Raw genomic sequence first — 9014 nt, 5'->3', positions numbered from 1 at the left:
TTCAGGTGAGGTGAGAGATGATAACTCAGTTATTGGTGGTCAAGGAAGGTTTCTGAGGAAGTTCCATATAAGCTGAGGCCGGAGGGAGGAGGCATGAGAAGAGACAGGGAAGAGCATTTCAGACAGAGTGGGCAGAATGTGCAAAGGCCCCGAGGCAGGAAAGGACTTGGACTTTTTGAGGAACAGAAAGGAGAGGAATGCAGATAGAATGGCTTTGTATCAGAGTATCAGAAAGGGAGGTGTAGTATGGCAAGTTCCTATCTTAAACATCTAGCCATTAGTCAGAATGAGCTTGCTCTAGATGATGGAGGCATCAGCTTTGAGCTGACTTCCACCTGTTGGCCTGTGAAACTTGGCTAATCCTCACAAATAGAAACGGATGCTCACTCTTCTAGACACCCTTGGTACCTTGGAGCTTTACGTGGCCCTTATTCCATGTTGCATGGTGTGACAGCTATGCTGGAGATGGAGTTATTACGACATGAGTATCAACAGCTTTACTGCTGGTCAGGTGCATTGGCTCACGCCTGTAATCCCAGCACTTTGGGAGGGTAGGCAGGTTCATCATTTGAGGTTAGGAGTTCAAGATTAGCCTGGCCAACATGGTGAAACTCTGTTTCTACCAAAAGTATAAAAAGTATCTAGGCATGGTGGCAGATGCCTGTAATCCCAGCTCCTGAGGAGGCTGAGACATGAGAATCACTTGAACCCTGGAAGCGGAGGTTGTAGTGAGCTGAGATTGTGCCCCTGCACTCCAGCCTGGGTGACAGTGTGAGACTGTCTTAAAAAAAAAAAAGGTTTTATTGCCTTTTCTTGGCCCCCAAATAAAGCATAGGGCACTTCATTGGGGAACAGCTTTGAGGCATGGACTTGTACTAATCAGAATAATAGAGCTACAGAGTCTCAGCAAAACTTGGACTGGCTAGAAAGGACCTGGAGCTATGCCTAAAATAACACATTTACTTTGGGATGTTAGACTAAGAAAGGGAGTTGGGCAAGAGAAAGAAAATTTAAAACTCTCGCTGACATTGGGATGGGAGGAAGAGATTTGACGCAAGCAGATGTTCTGCAAAGTGGGACTATGAAGAGAAGATCTTTATGACAACTGCTTTGGGTTGTACAATGTAAGGTCTGTGAAGTACTGTTTTGAGATATTTCAGTACATTTATAAATTCCTTTTCAATATTTAAACATTTGCTTCAGTGTCATCTGGTGTGAACATAAGTGCATCATAATTCTGAAACATGAGGTGGTTTGGATTTGTTATATCACCGGCTTTTCTCTTTTTCTTTTATCTATGCCGCTGTTAATGCATATTTCTGGAGGAAAGGAAATGTAAAGAATACTTTGCCTATAGTGGATAGTAATAAAGACTTGAACTAATGAATGAGCGTGCTTATTCATTAGTTGATAAAAAATATTGTTCCTTTCTTCATAAAAAGATGTTGTTTTGGAATATGCCCCAGAATCAAGATCTAAGAAATGCCAGAAAGGGAAAAAAAATGTAAAAGGATTTTTCTGGGAGGAGCAAGTGAGTTATAACAGATGCCAAACTGCACTCTAGGTGAGCAAGAGTTAAGATGAGAGAGCTATAAACAGGCAACGATTTAAGCACAACACTGAATCATTCCAAATAATCTAGCAACAACATCTTAAACAGCTCTAAAAGGACAGCAGATGTTCTAATGCATTATCAAAACGGAATTTGATGTTTTTGAACAAAGCAACAAATGGCTTGTGTAAAGCAGTCTAAAGCACAGTCAAGACAAATTGGCTAATGTAAACTTCAGCAGCGACCAAAAACTGTTTTTTATAAAGACTCAACAAACTGATAAAAAGCAATTTTCAGAAGAGCTGGGTGTGATGTCACATGCTTGTAGTTCCAGCTATTCAGGAGTCTGAGGCGGGAGGATCTCTTAAGCCTAGAGTTTGAGTCTAGCCTTGGCAACACAGTGAGATCCCCATCCCTGAAAAAAGATTTTATATAATTTGTTAAGAGCCATAGTGGCAAAATTTTATTTCCACACTTGCTGTGAGCAAACAGATCTTGCAGGACAATCCAAAGATTTACTATTGGCTGGGCATGGTGACTCATGCCTGTAATCCCAGCACTTTGTGAGACTGAGCTGAGGTGGGTGGATCACGTGAGTCCAGGAGTTAAAGACCATCTTGGGTAACATTGCAAACCCTGTCTCTGTAAAAAATTAAAAAAAAAATTGGCCAGGTGTGATGGTGTGTACCTGTGGTCCCAGCTTCTCGGGAGGCTGAGGCGAGAGGATCATCTGTACCCCCGGAGGTTGAGCTTGCAGTGAGCCAAGCCGTGATTGTACCACTGCACTCCAGCCTGGGTGACGGAGTGAGACCCTGTCTCAAAAATAAAACAACAACAAAACCCAAAGGTTTACTTTGGATAAGGACATTTTATAGAAAAAGAGAATGGTTAGATATGATTATAATCTGTGGTCACTGAATATAATAAAATGCTGCATCTGTTTCAGTACCATCAGCTTCCTGACAAGCATGCAGCTGAAGATAAGGGAAGTTCTCAAAAGGGATCTTAATCTAATTGAAGTTTATCATAAAATTGCTTCAGCATTTCTATTCAGGAATGGTATTTTTTTCCCCCAGAAGAAGGTTATAAAGAACCTTGTAAAGTGATTTTGTCCCAGACTGTGTTTGGGACATTTTTCTCCATAGATTAATAAAGAATATTTTTTCAGTCATATTAGTATGCATAGATAAATATAGTTTTCCTCTTCGGCAACTGGGATTATCCCAGCACTAACTTCAGTCTTATTAGCTAGGTGCAACCGGGTTTTGTCTAGAGGATGTGCTAGATTATGCTAGGATGTTCTCTGGAGCAGTTAAAAGCACACGTAGTTTGTGGTGCAATTTCAGGGAATCAAGGCTTCGAACTAGAGATGCAATAATATCAGGCGTTGGACAGAGAAGCAAAGTCAGAGATAGGAGCTGAGAAGTTGAGAGCTGGCATCATTAGAAGAGGCTGGAAAATATAAGTGAAGCATGTCTCGGCAGGAAGGTCCAATGTTGGCCAGGGAACAAAGCAGACTCCTTGGCATGCCCTCTCACTGAGGCTGTGTGAACTGCTGGGCAGGCTGGCCTACTTAAAGGTAAGGGCTTCAAAGTGGGACAGATGCTGGATAATACATGGGGTGAAACTTACCATTTGGCTGTTACCTTATGCACGTACTTGCACAATTTCCTATGTCTCTTCCTAACTTACAAACCCATTTTCTATTCTCTACTTCACACAGTCTATTACAACTTCCCTTGGACTTTTCTAGTTTATTTTCTCAGTGTCTTCACCGTGGCATTCTAATTAGTCCTGCTGTGCTCTATGCAAAGATCTACAAGTCTTTAGTAGAAAGCTTCAGTAATACTAGTTGGCTTGATTATTAAATGTGTTCTTCCTTCCAGGAAGTACAGAGGTACAAATAAGTGGTGGGTGTACAGATATGAGGAGAGAGAAAATGGTGGCATAAATCGAGACTCTACAACAGCATCTCACTGGAGTACTGCAGTGAATTTTGAGCACATTACTTTAGAGTTAGTGATAAGTGGAATAGGCTTTGGAGGAAAATGACGGGGAAATTTAAAGGATTGAAAAATTGGGACCCATGTCTATGGGTTAAGGGAATTAGAAATGGTTGACTTAAAAGTAGAAAAGCCTGTGGATGAGGTCATATGAAAGCATAATCTGGGGGGATATAGTGCTGGGGGTGGCCTTTGCGAAAACAAGACACATCTTCCTGGAATATCAGTTTATTCAAATACTCCAGAAGAGAGGGGATAAGGAAGACATTATTTTAGTGGGAATCACTTATAGCTATATCATGGAGTAGAGTGTAAAATGCTCAATAATTGTTAATATAAAATTCAAACTTAAAAAAAAGATCTCAAGCTTTTGTTTGAGCTGTCATGGTTTTGCCTCCTGGGTCCTAGATATATGGATTTAATTTCTTTAGTCATTAGGAGGCATTTGAATGTTTAATTACAATCAGGAGGATGGTGACCAACTTTCTGTGAGCCTGATAGAACTAGAATTACAGGTTAAATAGAGAGTTTTAACTTAAATACAAAGGATGCCTTTTATTGAGGGGTATTATAATAAATCAGATTAGCAAAATGAGTTTAAGAACATTTAGGAGTGTATTCCTTACCTTGGAGAGAAAAGTAACATGGAGAACAACTGCTATGTTATCTTCTAAAGCCTTTGGTGGGCTTCTCTCTCAGGTAGAGTCCTGGCTGGTGCATGCTTTTTTCTTCTGATGGGGCTTCTTTGCTAAAGTGAAATCGTGGTTAACAGGCCCCTTGCTGAGGGTCCCAGAGGACAGGACCGAGGCAGCTTTTTCCAGAGGGTTTTATATTTATACCTATCTGGAAACAAATTTCCAAATTACCATAGTAGGAGTCCTGATATTTTTATATCAATAAATTCTCTGATTCTAATGACAGGAGAAATACTATGGATTTAAGTGAAAAGTAAATGTCATATTCCTTCTCAGTCTTATTTTCCAGAAATAGCTACCAATAATGCTTTCTTATGTATTCTTCTACAGATTTTCTTTCTTTTTGTTTCTTTTTTTTGAGACAGAGTCTCACTCTGTTGCCAGGCTGGAGTTCGGTGGCACAATCTCAGCCCACTGCAACCTCCGCCTCCTGGGTTCAAACGATTCTCCTGCCTAAGCCTCCCCAGTAGCTGGGATTACAGGCGTGTGCTACCACGCCCAGCTAATTTTTGTATTTTTAGTAGAGACAGAGTTTCACCATGTTGTCCTGGATGGTCTCTATCTCCTGACCTCGTGATCTGCCTGCCTCGGCCTCCCAAAGTGCTGGGATTACAGGCGTAAGCCACCACGCCCGATCTCTTCTACAGATTTTCTATACGTGTACTAGGAGATACACACACACCCATCCATACACAAACATATACATGCATGTTATCATATTATTTAAATTTTTTCAACTTTTTCATTTTTTAAATGAAAATGCTTTTTTTTTCATTTAAAATGTCTAGGACAGTTACCATACAATTTTCCCCTTTATTCTTTCTCTGGCAACAGACATCTGTAGATAATTCCATCATGTGATTGTACATTCATTCCTCAAACAATTTCATATTGCAGGATATTAAAGTTGTGTGGCAGATGCAGCAAGTTGTCATTTCTACTTCTTTCTGATGGGAAGAACTCTGACTTTGTCCAAGATAGTAATATTCTCAACTAAACCTATTAGCGTCCCCAGGATCCTATGTAGGTAGGGGTGGCATGTGACACTGTCTGGGCTCAATGGAATTACAGTATTCCATTGTTACTGGTGGAGGGTGTCCAGGTTCTTGGCATCTTGAACAAAGAATTGGACAAAATGCACAAGCAAAACAAGGAAAGAATTAAGTAACAAAAGCAGAGATTTATTGAAAATGAAAGTATACCCCACAGAGTGGAAGCTGGTGGAGCATGGGGGCTCAAGAGCCTGGTTATAGAATTGTCTGGAGTTTAAATACCCTCTAGAGGTCTCCCATTGGTTATTTGGTCTCCATCCTATTTAAATGAAGTGTAGCCCACAATCAGAGGCTGGTGTGAAGTAACAAATGTTACACTCTATGCAAGTGTCTGATTGATTGTGGAAAGCAACCAATCAGAGGCTGAAGCGAAGTTACAAAGTTACAATCCTATGCTTTCTGCAACCAGTCAAAGACACTTTCAATTTTCCATCTGCCAGACAGAAAAAGCGGATGGAGGGTTTGCAAAGGGAATTGCCTTCCATCCCTTTGTTTCTTACCTGTAGAAAGTTGGGGTTTTCCTTTTCACTTAGTCCTAGGAGGTCAGCGTGAATCGGCCTTAGGTTCCCTGCCTCCACACTCTATTCTCCTGCCTCACCATTGTATGGGCACATCATAATTTATTTAGCCAGTCAGGGAAAGCTAAGTTTGGACACGGAGGTTGTTTTTGAATTTTTACTGTTATAACATAAGCTTCAATCATAGTTCATCTGTTTGATTCTTTCCTTCGACAAAAAAATCGAGTTTGCGTGGTGGAGTTTTGAGGAGAGGCCAGTGGGTAGGGAAGGGATTTCAGGGTGGGGAGCCACCATCTTTTTAGTCTGTGTATTCCGCAGGCTTCTCCTCCTGGATTTTGTTGGAAATATACGTTGACTCAGGGTTACATCATGTATCACCAACACAATTTTTACAGTTTATTGAGCCCCCATTTTCTTGATGGCATCTCCTTGGTTCCTTCCTTGCCTGCCTGCTTCTGGCATCTCTGGCCAGAGGTCAGCTCCCAGTCAGTGCCTATGAGAGTCTGGATGTTACTGCCATTTGCATTCTGCCTGGCTCTGCTCTGATGATTTCAGCATGACTGGGTTAAAAGAGAAGAGTGAGTAAAGTCAGGCCCTCTCGTGGGAAGCAAGTTCACCCAGGCTACAGACAAATTTATTCTGTTGCATCTTGATATCCAAGGTGAAAAAAATTGAGGTTACATATCATAGGCAGACAGAAAACAGAATTCTAAAATATTCCTAAGCAATTTCACTTTGTTGAAAATATGTTGCAGCATAGATATAGGCAGCAGTGGTAATCAAGATACCTAACAATCAGAAGATGTAGATACCACTTACCAGAATGGATGCTGGCATGAAGAAACCAGCATGTCTGTACCGGTGTGAACCAACTGAGTATCAGCCGTGGTACAGGAAAATAGGATTCACCTTCTTTTTATCCTCAGGAACTTAGTTATGAAATTCTTGCCAGTTAGACTTCATTTCAGCAGTTTATTATCTCTCCCAACCAGCTTGTGAAAACTAATCTTCCTAAATTAAAAACATATCTCTTTGATTAAATCATCAATGGATATTTATTTTTTTACTAAAATTCACTTGGATGTATTGGTCAGAACTCTTTGGGTTGTAAGTGGCAGAGCCCAATTAAGACTATATTAAACACAATGGGAGGTTTTTAGTTTCCATTACTGGGAAGCCCAGGATGGAAGACTTCAGGCATTTGGATTCAAGCTCAATGGTACAGTTAAATCCCTTAATACTTATCTTCATCTCTCTTTATATGCTAGCCTCATTCTCTTCATTGGCAGATGGTGTTCTTCCAATTTGGTGGATAGAGCCATACTCATGGACAAGCAACTTTTGCACTCACCAAAGTTCTGGCACCAAGAAGGGCCCTGAGCACACACACCTGAGCAAGCCCAGCTCCTACTCCCTGAGCCAGACTCCAATCAGCAGAACCTTCCAGTTGACTTACAAGCAAAAATCATTCCTTATTGTGTTAATCAATCCTTATTGTGTATTGTACTGGGGGGACTATTTGTTACATAGTATTAGTATGGCAGTAGCTAACAAATACTAGTGACTACGGTTAGTCTTCCAATGCCATGCCATACTTGGTGAGCTCTATAGAACATGAAATGTAAAGTATTTATATTCCTATTCTCCAGTTGTACTTAGTACAGTGTCTTACATTTCATACTTGGGTGATAAATATTTTTTGAGTAATAGCTACTTCCCTATTGCTCTGCTACTTGTCTCCATGAAATGTCTTAAGTTACTTTTCTGTAGTTACTGACTTCATCCCCATTTTATTGAACTCATGATCCCACCTCTCCATTGAGACTGTTCTTGAATTGCCCATCAGTAGCCTCTGGGCTGCTGATTACATACCACTTCCTTCCCTTACTTGGAATCTCTACAGCATGAGGTGCAGTTGGCTATTCCTTTCTCTATAGAACACTTTAGTCTTCTGGCTTTCATGGCACCACACTTACTTAGTTTTTTTTCTACCTTTCTGGCTGCTCTTTTGCAGACTACTTTGATGTATCCTCTTTCTTATTATTATTTTAAACAATGGAATATCCCAGAGGTTATGACTTGGAATTTTTTTCTTCACTTTTCTTTCAGTTCTTCTCTCCCTTGATGACCTCATCTATTCTTATGGCATCAAATAAGGTTTTTATATTGATAACCCAAAATACTGTTTTCTAGCACTGACTTGCCCAGATCTATCTGTCTACTTGATATCTCTATTTGGGTTTCCAAATGGTGTCTAAAACCTAACATGATTGACAATCTTTTTTTCTTTACCTACCTCCCATCTGTTTCTATTCAGTAGACTCCATTTCAGCAAGTGGCCTCACACCACCCCAGTTGCTCAAGCCACAAATCTAGACATTATTCTTGTTCCCTCTATTTCCCTTATTCCCACATCCATCTCTCAGCATGTCCTGCCAATTCTATTTCAAAGTCTGTCTCAAATTCTTCCACTTTACCCCATCTGTACTACTATCCTAAGGCAAGACATCACCGTCTCTTGCCTAGAGGACTATAATGGTTTCTGTATTGATTTTCCATTGTTATCTCCTAACAATCAGAAGCAGCCAGAACACAATGTTAAAAATGTAGGTCAGGTCATGGTTATGTTATTCTCTTGATTTAATGCTCCGCATCATCTGTCTTCCTGTCCAACTTAGAATAAAATCCAAATTCAGCAAAGTCCTTCCTTAAAAGCCCTCAGCACGTGACCCTCACCTGCCTCTCTGTGTGCACCTCTTATCATCCTTACATCATACACAGGCTTCAAACACACCAAGCTTCTCTCTGCTCCCTGACGTTTGTTCCTACCATAGGTCCTTTACATGAACATTTTCTTCTCTCTGGAATGTACTCCTTGTTGATCTCTGTGTGACTGTTTTCTCATTGTCCAGATCAATTTTAATTCACCTTCTCAGATAGGCCTTTCCTAGACCACTCAATCCCAGTTTACTACCAAGCCACCCTCTCATGTCATCCTATATCCCTGCATAACTTTCACCCTTGGAAAGTGTTCTCATTGGAGGGCCTCTGTGCAGTGGTTATAAACTCCGTGACAACAAAGGCTTCTCCCTTTTCCTGTTAAATCCTAGTACCCAGGACATTATCTTGAACATGGTGGGCTTTCCGTATTTGTTGAATGAACATGAAATATGTGTGTGTGTGTGTGTGTGTGT

Source organism: Cebus imitator, unplaced genomic scaffold (genome assembly GCF_001604975.1).
Source record: "Cebus imitator isolate Cc_AM_T3 unplaced genomic scaffold, Cebus_imitator-1.0 Scaffold467, whole genome shotgun sequence".
Taxonomy (NCBI): Eukaryota; Metazoa; Chordata; class Mammalia; order Primates; family Cebidae; genus Cebus; species Cebus imitator.
The sequence above is the reverse complement of the archived record's forward strand: the minus strand, read 5'-3'. Positions refer to the sequence as shown.